The sequence below is a fragment of the Trichechus manatus genome, unplaced genomic scaffold (assembly GCF_000243295.1).
Source record: "Trichechus manatus latirostris isolate Lorelei unplaced genomic scaffold, TriManLat1.0 scaffold00012, whole genome shotgun sequence".
Lineage (NCBI taxonomy): Eukaryota > Metazoa > Chordata > Mammalia > Sirenia > Trichechidae > Trichechus > Trichechus manatus.
The window spans coordinates 13,586,580-13,600,461 of NW_004443948.1; the positions used below are offsets into that span (position 1 = coordinate 13,586,580).

Genomic DNA, 13,882 nt, shown 5'->3' on the forward strand with positions numbered 1-13,882 from the left:
GATCACATTATATTAAATTATGGAAGGTGATTACATCACATTGAATTAGATTACATTATGGAACAGGAACTAGTCTAGTGTTTGGCAAAACTACTGGGAACGGCAGCCTAGCCCACTGACAAACAAAACCCATCATCATACCTTTTAAAATGTATCACCAAAAGCACACAAACACACAAACTGTAAAATTGGACTTCATCAAAATTACAAACTTTTGCGCTTCTGGGATACCATCAAAAAACTGAACAGACAACCCACATATTGGAGAAAATATTTGCAAATCATATATTTGATAAAGGATTTGTATCCAGAATACATTAAAACCCTTACAACTAAACAATAAAAAAGGCAACCTAGTTAAAAATGGGCAAAGGATTGAATAGACATTTCTCCAAAGAAGATATACAACTGGCCAATAAGTACATGAAAAAATACTCAGTATCATTAACTATCAGTGAAATACAAATCCCACTCCAATGAGGTATCATTTCAGACCTATTAGGATGGTTATAATTAAAAAAAAAAAAGATGTATAGTATCCAGTGTTGATGAGATATGAAGAAATTTTGGAACGCCCATATACTGCTAATTGGAATGTAAAATTGGCAAGCAGTATGCTAGATCCCCATTGCTTGTCTGTCAGTTTGACATACTGTGTTGACTTGCATATTGCTGTAATCCTGGACTATGCCACTGGTATTTCAAATATCAGCAGGGTCACCCATGGTGGACACGTTTCAGTGGAGCTTCCAGACTAAGAGAGATTAGGAAGAAGGAATCAACGATCTAATTCTAAAAAAATTGGCCAGTGAAAACCTCACAAATAGCAGTGGAAAATCATCTGATAATAGTGCCAGAAGATGAGCCCATGCAGTTGGAAGGCAGTCAAAATACGACTGGGGAAGACATGTCTCCTCAAAGTAGAGTTGACCTTAATGACTTGGATAGAGTAAAGCTTTCGAGACCTTCATTTGCTGATGTGGCTCGACTCAAAATGAAAAGAAACAGCTGCAAACATCCATTAATAATCGGAAGCTCAACTGCTTCCCTTCATACATTGTTTTAAAAAAGTATTGCATTTTGGAAAGCAGAGCTCATCAAAAACAACTTTAAAGGCATATTTTATTTCTTTAGTAGTAAGTGCCCACTGAAACTGTCCTGGCAAGGCTAGCTATTGCTCATTCATTTCTCCTAAATCTGAGTGTTCTCCATGTTGCTAAGAGGAAATACTACAGATGTGTTTAAAGGAATGCACAATTCACCTATACTGTGTAGGAAATTACCTACTTAATTCAATTACCCAGTAGAATTAACTGCCAGCAGTCATGTCTACCTGATTATCGTACTGCAGTTTTACATTAATAGTTTATAGACTTTTATCTCACCTGCACTCATGTACTGATTATTAACAGTTTTAAAATGTAACTGATTAATCAGTATTTGATCAACTGTTGTCTTGATATTTTTTATTAAAATGTATTTTTCTAATCATATTTTTTAAAGGTGAGAGAACTGATTGAATGAGTGTTTATTTTCCTGAAGGTATTTTTAAGATAAAGCTTCAAAATGGCCTGTAAACTTTGCATATCTCTGTAGTTTGGTATGTGTTGTTGCATTTGAAAATCTTGTGTATTGTAACTTGTTTTACACAAAATATTTAATATTGGAAATTGTATAATTGCAATCATGTAATTAAAAGTATTAACAAAAAAAGTATGGCTATTGTTCAATTTTTTCTTTTTTTTACAATTAAAAAAATTTGTATTGGAATGTTTGTACTTAGGGAAGAAAGAGCTGTCTGCATCATCAAATGTGGAATGTTGAAGAAATAGTTAAAATAAATAAAGACTCGGAGGCGCCTGGGGCTGGCTGAGGCCGGGGCTAACAGAGGCCTCTGTGAGTCGGCTTCAGGCTGCAGGAGCAACTGGCTGGCCAGGGAACCTTCCTTAGCTCCTTCCGGATGCAGCACAGCTGGGATGTAAAGAGTCTCTCAGGTGCCGGTGCAGTCAGCAAGCTCACTCTCCACTCTCCTCGCTTATTTCTGTGACAATATCTATCAGACTCTGGAGCCCAAACATAGAGTCAGCATCCTGGCTCTCGTGCACCACGCTGTCCTTGCCATATACCCTGCAGGTGGTGTGGGCAAAGTTGTTCACGCGCACATACACTGAGCTGGTGTCAGTGGGATTGTAGGCATAGGCACCAGCAGTCTCGTTAGCTAACTCCTCTGACAGGTTCTCAGCATCTAAGTCCAGGACCACCTCTGGCCACTCCCTACCATCGTAGATGACCAGTAGGATGCTCAAGTAGAAGCAGTAGGACTTCTGTCACTCTAACACCACCTTAACCTCAGCCAGCTTCTTGAGCACAGAGCCCTGGAGCTCACGGCAGAGGTACGCCCATTGTGAAAGAACTGGAAAAGTGCCTCCTTGAAGGCCTACACTGACAGCTTCCACCCATGGTACTTGTTTAGGAACATGAGCTGCCCACTGCCTGTCTGGTACACCTGCATGCCACAAATGTGAACCCCGATGACTGCAGATGAGCTCTGTTGGCACTTGAGGATCTGGTTGTCTGCCTTCTCTTCTGAAGTATCATCACTGTGCTGGCATGTGCCTATCTGTCAGTGATAGCATAATATCCATATGCCTACAAGGAAGACCAGTTAATAGGAATATTATTAAAATTTATACACCAACCACTAATGCCAAAGATGAAGAAATTGAAGATCTTTACTAACTTTTGCAGTCTAAAATTGATCAACCATGCAGTCAATATGCATTGATAATTACTGGTGATTGGTATGCAAAAGTTGGAAGCAAAGAAGGATAAGTAGTTGGAAAATATGGTCTTGTTGATAGAAACGATGCCTAGGTTGCACAACAGAATTTTTCAAGACGAATGACCGATTCCTTGGAAATACCTTTTCAACAATGTAAGCAGCGAGTATACACATGGACCTCACTGGATGGAGTAGACAGAAATCAAATTGACTACATCTATGGAAAGAAATGATGTAGAAGCTCTAAATCAGTCAGAACAAGGCTGGGGCTGACTGAGGAACATCCCATCAATTGCTCATATGCAAGTTCAAGTTGAAGCTGAAGAAAATTAAAACAAGTCCATGAGAGCCAAAGTACGACCTTGAATATATCCAAACTGCATTTAGAGACCATCTCAAGAATAGATTTGATGCACTGAGCGCTAATTATTGAAGACCAGATGAGTTGTGGGATGACATCAAGGACACCGTGCATGAATAAAGCAAAAGGTGCATTACAAAGACAGGAAAGAAAGAAAAGACCAAAATGGATGTCAGAAGAGACTCTGACACTTTCTCTTAAATGTAGAGTGTTTTAAGGCAAAGAGAAGAAATGATGAAGTAAAAGAGATGAACAGAAGATTTCAAAGGGCAGCTCGAGAAGACAAAGTATTATAATGACATGTGCAAAGACCTGGAGTTAGAAAACCAAAAGGGAAGAACACACTCGGCATTTCTCAAGCTGAAAGAATTGAAGAAAAATTCAAGTATCAAGTTGCAAGATAGAAGGATTCTATGGGGAAAATACTGAACAAGGCAGGAAGCATCAAAAGAAGATGGAAGGAATACACAGTCACTGTACCAAAAAGAATTGGTCGACTTTCAACAATTTCAGGAGGTAGCAGATGATCAAACACTGATGATACTGAAGGAAGAAGTCCAAGCTGCACTGAAGACATTGGCAAAAAGCAAGGCTTAAGGAGTTGATGGAATACCAACTGAGATGTTTCAACAAATGAGTGCAGCGCTTAAAGTGCTGATTCATCTATAATAAGAAATTTGAAAGACAGCTACCTGGCCAGCCTACTGGAAGAGATCTATATGCTTACTCCAAAGAAAGCTGATCCAACCAAATGTGGAAATTATTGAATGAGATCATTAATATCACGGCAAATAAAATTTTGCTGAAGATCATTCAAAAGCTGCTGCAGCAGTACATCAAGAGGGAACTGCCGGAAATTCAAGCCAGATTCAGAAGAGGACATGGAACGAGGGATATCACTGCTGATGTCAGATGGATGTTGAGTGAAAGCAGAGAATACCAGAAAGATGTTTACCTGTGTTTTATTGACTGTGCAAAGGCAATCGACTGTGTACATCATAACAATTTATGGATTACATTGCAAAGAATGGGAATTCCAGAACACTATAGTGTACTCATGCAGAACCTGTAAATAGACTGAGAGGCAGTCATTCGAACAGAACAAGAGGATACTGTGATTTAAAATCAGGAAAGGTGTGCATCAGGGTTGTATGCTTTCAACATACTTATTCAGTCTCTATGCTGAGCACATAATCCAAGAAACTGGACTATGTGAAGAGGAACGTGGAATCAGGATTAGAGGAAAACAATTAACAACCTGTGATATGCAAATGACACAACCTTGCTTTCTGAAAGCGAAGAGTACTTGAAGGTGTTACTGATGAAGGTGAAAGACTACAGCCTTCAGAATGGATTACAACTCAGCATAAAGAAGACAAAAATCCTCACAGCTGGACCAATAAGCAACATCATGACAATACTGGAGAAAATATTGAAGTTGTCAAGGATTTAATTTTACTTGGGTCCACAATCAACACACATGAAAGCAGCAGTTAAGCAGTCAAACGATGTACTGCATTGTATAAATCTGCAAAAATTTCTGTAAAGCATTAAAAAGCAAAGATGTTACTTTGAGGACGAAGATGAGCCTGACCCAAGCTATGGAATTTTCAGTTGCCTCATGTGCATGCAAAAGGTGGACAATGAATAAAGAAGACTAAAGAAGAATTGATACTTTTTTGAATTATAGTGTTGGTGAAGAATATTGAATATACCATGGACTGCCAGAAGACTGTCTAGGAAGAAGTACAGCCAGAATGCTTCTTAGAAGTGAGGATGGCAAGACTTCGTCTCACGTACTTTTGACATATTAGGAGGAACCAGTCCCTGGAGAAGGACATCATGCTTGGTAAAGTAGAGGGTCAGCAAAAAAGAGTAAGAGCCTCAAGAGATGGATTGACACAGTGGCTGCAACAATGAGCTGAAACATAGCAATGATTATGAGGATGGTGCAGGACTGGGCAGTATTTCATTCTGTTGTCCATGGGGCCACTATGAGTTGGAACTACGTCGACGGTACCTAACAACAATAACTACAACAAGCTAATTCCTCAAAAGCTTAAATATAGAGTTCGTATGACTTAATTTAACTCCATGGTATATTCAAGAGAAATGAAAGCTTGTGTCTACACAAAAGCCTATATGTGAATGTTCATAGCAGTAATATTCATATAGCTAAAAGTAGAATAACCAAAATGTTCATGATGAATGGATATTAGGCATTGAATGATTTAATAGATACATTACATGTAGTATATGAATATGGTGGAAAATTATTTGCCCATTAAAATTGAGTAAATATTGATACATGCTATAACATGGATAGATCTCTTAAACATAATGCAAAGTGAAAGAAGTCAGTCACAAAAGACCACATATCATATGAAACCATTTATGTGAAATTCCAGAATAGGCCAATCTCTGAGACAGAATGTATATTAGTGGTTGCCTAGGGCTTGGGGGTTAAGGGTAAATGGGAAGTGACTGCTAAATGGGTAAGGGATTTCATTTGAGGGTAATGAAAATGTTCTAAAATTGACTGCGGTGATGATTGCATAACTGTGAATGTACCCCAAACCACTGAATTGTACATTTTAAATAGGTGAATTGTATAGTGTGTTAATGATATCTCAATGAAGGTGTTATATATTACACTAAGCAAGAGACAGAGGGAAACTTCTATATTCATTGCTAACTGCATGGCAAAGGTCAAAATTAACAAATTTTTCTTGGCATAATAATTTTTTATTAACTACCGTAAAATTAAAGAGTATTTTCTACTTTTCTCCTTGAATATCCTTAATTATGGGTAAAACAAACTGGAGCATTTACTTAAGACACTCTTCATTAGCATATCTACAAGGTGTTCTGATTTTTTTTTAATGCAGTCGATATTCATTTTGATTTACTCCCCTATTTGCTTTTTCCAGTTAGGAATACAGGTCTTCAGACTTCAGTTAGGACTCCAGAAGATAGGATTTACTAATGTAGCCATCACATTGATCAGCACTGTGGTAGCCACAAATTTACTTTAAATAGGATAAACTTTCTCTGCTATTCAAAGGCACAGGTGGGTGTGCAATAGGAAACAGGATTTCGAATACTAGCTCTGGCACTGTCTAGTCATGCCTTTAGATAGCAATATCTCATTGGTTGATGCAGCTCTGCAAATGAGCATTGAGGTAACTGAGAATTTTCTCCTCACTTTACCTGAGCAACTGGTTGTAGATATGGGAATAAATAGAAGAGTCAGAAATGTGTCTTCATGGTAATTCATTTTGCAATGTCACGAGTATTTCTGTGCATTGTAGGCTCATCTAATTCTTTGTTAGAAGATTCTATTTTTTTTTTTTTTTTTTTTTGCAACAAGAGCATTTTATTGTAGAGAATATGTAAGCATCTACCAAGTGGACTTTAGGATAACCTACATCTTCCACAGTTTACTGAAGTTGAAGAGGGCAGCCATGATCTACCAACCCAAGAAATATGGTCAACATGCTTTGACCTCATGGAAATTTGCTGAGTTTTTTTTACCGGGGTCATCCTGTTTTGCACTCTCATTTCATCAGCTCACTCCTCCAGAAGTGTGAAACTGCAGAAAAGGGAAAAAGGGTACCCTGACCTGGGTGCATACCATACAGATTTCTGCTGTATGCCTTGTTAGAAGGAGTTCACTAAGGGTAGGAGGCCAAACCCGGACTCACAAACATCATACTGTTTCCAAGAAACCAAGAAAATGTTGAACGTTTCTGATAGCTATGTAAGTATCAATTACCTATAAAAGACTAATTGGAGGCAGTAGAAACTGCCAAAAACAAGGTTAAAAATCTGGTTGCGGTTTCATAAGGTACCTAAAAAATAAATGAAAAATATTTCTGGAAAAGAATAGTCAGTGTTTGGTGACTTTTTAAATGCATGGAGTATCGAGAACTAATGTGGCTAGAAATTCCATGAAAAATAAATGATTTCCATATTAGCTAATATTTGCAAATACTTCAAGTGCTGAGAGAGTTAATAAACAGTAATGCACATGTGATATACTTGTAAAGTTCTTTCACTCTCTTTCCAATTGTTTTGCTTCTAAACTTGATGATATGTAATTTTGATTAAAAAAGGGAGAAATAATCAGGTTGCTTTCTATGCCAAATTTGTTCTTATCTGGTTGCTACGACAATTCCCTTCGACAGTTATTTTTTTCTCTCTTTTGTGGGTTTATCTCTTTTTGATGTTATAAAAAGAATTTTCTTTGTAAGGAGTTTCTTTATGCTTAAAGGATTTTTAAGAAATAAAAAAGCTTGTAGCTAAAACCTCTGCATTCCAGGGTGTTGTGTCTTATTTAATATTTAAGATGAAAAAGTTAATATTTCTTGTAAAAAAAAAAGAATGAAGAAGTAGGTATTCTGTGGTGAATCTAAGTGTTTATTTCCTCCATGTTATGTGAAATGATTGCATACTCTGCCATTGTTCTGTGCATGTAAATGTTGCTTTCTCCACTTGATTTTTGTTTTATTTTATCATAGATGGTGTTAAGCAATCAAATACTTTCCTGTTTCTACTTCGTTTAGTTGGGTGGGTTTTAAAGAAGAAAGTACTTGACTTTGAGTGAGAAGACATTTTTGGTCCTAGTTTTTCCTCTAAAAATCAGTCTGACCTTGGAAAAATCATCTGACACCTCTGAGCTGTGACTTCTTCCTTTTTAAAGAGATTGTTAAATCACATGGGCCTTCCCTGCTTTAAAACAATGTCACTCTTTTTCATTGGAATATTTGGGTTCTCTTCTCCTTAAAGTATTTTTTAAGAATCCCCTTTGTGTCTTCTATGAAATTATAATAAGTGAGGTCAACAAATATTTATTAGTATTTTTTTATGTACCAAGTACATGGCCCATGTTCCTCCTGATGAACTAATGCCACATGAATTCTTCCAGGGAATCTTAATGTGCACAGAGACATCATTCATGGTTCTGAATGAAGACATCCGTTGCTGATCATTTATAACAGAATAAGGTAATAATTAGATTGTGGGATAATAAGTTCGTTCTATCCAAATGTTGGCAAATTTACTGCTTAGATGTTTTACCAAGTAATATTGGCTAGTCCAATGGTTCTCAAACTTTAGCATGCATCAGCATCACCAGTAGGACTTGTTGAAATACCAGAACCTTCTCACATAGTTTCTGATTCCATCTGTCTGGGTTTGGCTCCAGAATAGGTGCTCTAAGTACATTTGGAGGCAATGCTTACACTGCTGGTTCTATACCTGGATCACATTTTGATAACCACTGGGCTGGTCAGTCTATAGTGTTCTTTGAAGTTTTAAGGCATTTCCCAAACTGCAGGTAGATCCTGCCTAAAACCAGTTGCTATGGATTCTATTCCAACTCATGGAGACCACATTGTCAAAGTAGAACTGTTCTCCATAGGGTTTTCAATAGCTGATTTTTCAGAAGTAGATCATCAGGCCATTCTTACAAGGCACCTTTGGGTGGATTGGAACCTCCAATCTTTTGGTTAGCAGCTGATGTGTTAACTGTTTGCACCATCTAGGGACTCCAGTTTCTGCCGATGTTGTTGTTGTTGTTAGGTGCTGTCCAATCAGTTCCGACTCATAGCAACCCTGTGTACAACAGAGGGAAACACTGCTCAGTTCTGTGCCATCCTCATGATCCTTGTTATGCTTGAGCCCACTGTTGCAGCCACTGTGTCACTCCATTTCGTTGATAGTCTTCCTCTTTTTTTGATGACACTCTACCAAGCATGGTGTCCTTCTCCAGGGAGTGATCCCTTCTGATAACATGTCCAAAGTATGTGAAACGGTGTCTTGCCATCCTTTCTTCTAAGAAGCATTCTGGCTGTACTTCCAAAGCAGATTTGTTTGTTTTTTTGACAGTCTATGGTATATTCAATATTTTTTACCACCACCATATTTCAAAGATGTCAAAAGATGTCAGTTGTTCTTTGGTCTTCTTATTCAGTGTCCAGCTTTCACATGCATATGAAGCAATTGAAAACACTGTGGCTTGGGTCAGGCACACGTTAGTCCTTAAAGTGACATCTTTGCTTTTTAACACTTTAAAGAGGTCTTTTGCAGCACATTTGTCCAATGCAGTGCATCTTTTGATTTCTTAACTGCTGCTTCCATGGGTGTTGATTGTGGATCCAAGTAAAAATGAAATCCTTGACAACTTCATTCTTTTCTCCGTTTGTCATGATGTTGCTTATTGGTCCAGTTGTGAAGTTTTTTGTTTTCTTTATGTTGAGGTGTAATCCATTCTGAAAGGTATAGTCTTTGATCTTCATCAGTAAGTGCTTCAATCCTTTTCACTTTCAGCAAGCAAGGTTGTATTGTCTGCATATTGCAGGTTGTTAATGAGTCTTCCTCCAATTCTGATGCCGAGTTCTTCTTCATATAATCCAGCTTCTGGTATTATTTTCTCAGCATACAGATTGAATAAGTATGATGAAAGGATACAACCCTGATATGCACCTTTCCTAACTTTAAGCCATACAATATCTCCTTGTTCTGTTCGAATGACTGCCTCTTGATCTGCATACAGGTTCCTCATGAGCACAATTAAGTGTTCTGGAATTCCCATTCTTCGCAATGTTATCCGTAATTTGTTATGATCCACACAGCCGAATGCCTTTGCATAGTCATTAAAACACAGGTAAACATCTTTCTGATATTTTCTGCTTTCAGACAGGATCCATCTAACATCAGCAATGATATGCTTCATTCCATGTCCTCTTCTGAATCTGGATTGAATTTCTGGCAGTTCCTTCTCGATGTACTGCTGCGGCAGCTTTTGAATGATCTTCAACAAAATTTTATTTGCGTGTGACATTAATGCTATTGTTCGATAATTTCTACATTTGGTTGGATCACCTTTCTTTGGAGTAAGCATGAATATAGTAGGTTGGCCAGGTAGCTGTCTTTCAAATTTCTTGTTATAGGTGAATGAGCATTTCCAGCGCTGCATTCATTTGTTGAAACATCTCAGTTGGTATTCCGTCAATTCCTGGAGCCTGTTTTTTGCCAATGTCTTCAGTGCAGCTTGGACTTCTCCTTCGGTACCATTGGTTTCTGATCATCTGCTACCTTCTGAAATTATTGAATGTCGACCAATTCTTTTTGGTACAGCAACTCTTTGTATTCCTTCCATCTTCTTTTGATGCTTCCTGCCTTGTTCAGTATTTCCCCCATAGTATCCTTCACTATTGCAAATCAAGACTTGAATTTTTCCTTCAGTTCTTTCAGCTTGAGAAATTCTGAGCATGTTCTTCCTTTTTGGTTTTCTAACTCCAGGTCTTTGCACATGTCATTATAATACTTTGTCTTCTTGAGCTGCCCTTTGAAATCTTGTGTTCAGCTCTTTTACTTCTATATTTCTTCTATTTGTGTTAACTAATAGACATTCACAAGCAAGTTTCAGAGTCTTTTCTGACATCCACTTTGGTCTTTTTTTTTCTTTCCTGTCTTTTTAATGACCTATTGCTTTCTTGGTGTAGAATGTCCTTGATGTCATTCCACATTTTATTTGGTCTTCGGTCATAAGTGCTCAATGTGTCAAATCTATTCTTGAGATGTTATCTAAATGCAGTTGGGATATACTCAGGGGCGTACTTTGGCTCCTGTGGACTTATTTTAATTTTCTTCAGCTTCAACTTGAACTTGTATCTGAGCAGTTGATGGCCTGTTCTGTAGTTGGCACCTCACCTTGTTCTCACTGATAATATTGAGCTTTTCCATTGTCTCTTTCCACAGATGTAGTCAATTTGATTCCTGTATAGTCTATCAGGCTAGGTCCACATGTATGGTCACCATGTATGTTGTTGAAAAAAGGTGTTTGCAATGAAGAAGTCATTGGTCTTGCAAAATTCTTTGATGCGATCTCCGGCATCGTTTCTATCACCAAGGCCATATTTTCCAACTACTGATCCTTCTTCCTTGTTTCCAACTTCTGCGTTTCAATCACCAGTAATTATCAATGCACCCTGATTTCATGTTTGATCAATTTCAGACTACAAAAGTTGATAAAAATAATCAATTTATTCATCTTTGGCCTTAGTAGTTGGTTTGTAAATTTTAATAATAGTCATATTGACTGGTCTTCCTTGTAGGCGTATGGATATTATCCTATTACTGACACTGCTGTACTTCAGGATAGATCTTGAAATGTTCTTTTTGACAATGAATGCAACACCATTCCTCTTCAATTTGTTATTCCCAGCATAGTAGAGTGTATAGTTGTCCAATTCAAAATAGCCTATGTAGGTATAAATATATGTTTTTTGAAAGCTCTACACCCATGTTCACATCACTGTTGTGTTGCACTCTCATTTTTGTGTGATTATGTGGATTACACTTTTGTTGAATTAAGAAATTGTTGTTCAGGCTAATGTCTTTTGAAGAAGAAACATGAATTAGTACTTGATTTTAGGGCCCTATAATATGAAGGAAGATAAATTTTTATCTAAGTTTATGTATCCTGCAAATAGGAAAACACAGGAAGATCATTTCCAGAGCTCAACTATTATTTTTTTATTATGTAACAAATTAATTAAATGAGATTTTAGATCATATTTACTCTGGAAGTGTATTAGAATTTTAATTACAGTTGTAATGGAATTATTTGTCATATATAAACCAATAGTTTTTCTTTTTTAACAATAACATTGGTGTCTTCTGAAGAAGAAAATTTTTCTATAGTTGGCTTGCAAATAGATGCATTTTTAGACTTAGGCTCCTACGTCCAGAATTTACATAGGTATCCCAATGCTTCTAAATATTTTGATGTTTGGAATTAGGTATCTTGATCATTTGTATTTCCCTTTTCATTCAGTCATTCATAACCTTGTGGTTGCCTGAAAGGACAAGTCTCATTTGTTAGTGACTTATAATCATCAGTCAAAAGAGGAAGAGATTAAATTTAATTTAATACAACCTTCATAAATTATACAAAAAATAATTAGGTCAAGTACATGAAGCAAATTTACAAAAATCACTAAAATTGTGAGTCCCAGCTTCACTTGTCCTTGCCACTTCTTTGTTATGCTCCCGTGACTTACATTGTTGTCAGATGATATAATGTTTTCCTCTGCTCTTCCCCAGTAACTGAAGAGTCCACAGCCACCAAAACAGACATCAGCTAGCTCTTAACACATGGCTTGGTTGTATACTATAGAAAGTGTAAATCTGATTTAAATATCATGCAAGTGGGTGCATGTGTTCACAGCTGTATGTGACTTTGTGACCTTACATTTGTATTTATCTCACTTCAGTAACTTAATCTTTCTCTAATTAACGTCACGTATTTCACAGAGTGCGCAGTGGTATTTATATTACAGTATTATCTGCTAATATGACTTTTACGTCTTCCCATCATGATGTGGAATGTATTTCTCCACCATTTAAATCAAATCAGGGCTGGTCTTGTGACCCACTTTGGCTAATAGTATATAGACGGAAGTGACGTACAAGTACTGAGCCTGGATCTCAAAGGCCTTGGGGCTACCAGCTGAACAAGCCAAGGCAAGCCTACTGGAAGACAAGGGAAAGTTTAATCACTCAGCTGTCAGCCATCCTGCCTCCCAGGTAACCTGGAAGCTGATCACAGACTCATGTATGTGCCCCACCAAGACCATATAAAACCACCTAATTGAATGCAGTCCAAATTGCCAGCCTTTCGAATCATGATCTAAATACATTGTTATTGTTTTAGGCCATTAAGTTGGAGCAATAGATACTGGTTATACAGCCATGGATAACTGGTGCATGTAGTTGTTAGTTGCTGTTGAGTTAGCTCCTACTCGTTGCGACTTTGTGTGTAACAGAATATGAAGTTGCCTAGTCTTGTGCTGTCTTTACGATCTTTTATATGTTTGAGCCCATTGTTGTGGCTATTGTGTCAAGCTAGCTCACTGAGGATTTTCTTGACCTTCAAGTTAACTGATGCATACACCTTCTGAAACCAATTCATAATTGTCTTCCAATATCTGTTCTTCCTTTTGTTTTAGCAGTTTGACTCACTGAGTTTTTGAATGAGCACATTCAAAAAAATTGTAAGTAGGTGTGCTCAAGTAATCTGACTAATTTCCAAGTAATACACTTCTTAAAAGTCTGCTTGCCCTCCATTTCCTCATCCCACCCTCCTGCTGGCTAGAGCACAGACATGGAGATGGTGATTCCTTCAATATATGGATGAGAATGATACTCTACCAGGGGCATATTACTCAATAAGCTTACTCGTGCTTACTTACTAATCCGTGCTTAGCTTGTTTACTGGGTCATCTGTCCCTGTCAGGGACAGTGAATTTTGAAAGAGGTTTTCATTCTGTAGGAAGGTGCTGTCGGTTGGGAGAGAGACAGATACCAGCCGTACCTAGAACAGAATCTTTGATGTGGTGAAAAAATGTGAAACTTTTCACTACAGATTAGTAAATAAGCACAAGTAAGCCTGTGCTTATCCTGTTTATAATCTGCCCCTGCTCTAGGCACATTAGGATTGAAGTAGTGGACTCCTGAATGACCTCATAAAGCAAAGCCACTTCGCTTTCTGGACTGCCACCAGCTTAGATTTTATGTAAGAAAAAAGTTACTATCTTTTTTAAGCCATTACTATTTTTGTCTTTGCTAAAGAAAACTAATACACTTTTTTCTTTTTATTTTTTTTTCCATATAAAAATTTATACATACATTGTTATGTGACCCTAATTGCTCTCCCCATACTGTGACAGCAC

At 37.4% G+C, this 13,882-nt stretch overlaps 1 pseudogene; it reads right to left on the reverse strand.

Moving 5' to 3' along the window:
• Window positions 1–2,015: 2,015 nt before the first annotated feature.
• LOC111819577 (inositol hexakisphosphate kinase 2 pseudogene) overlaps window positions 2,016–13,882 on the reverse strand; it is a 15,700-nt pseudogene continuing 3,833 nt past the window's right edge.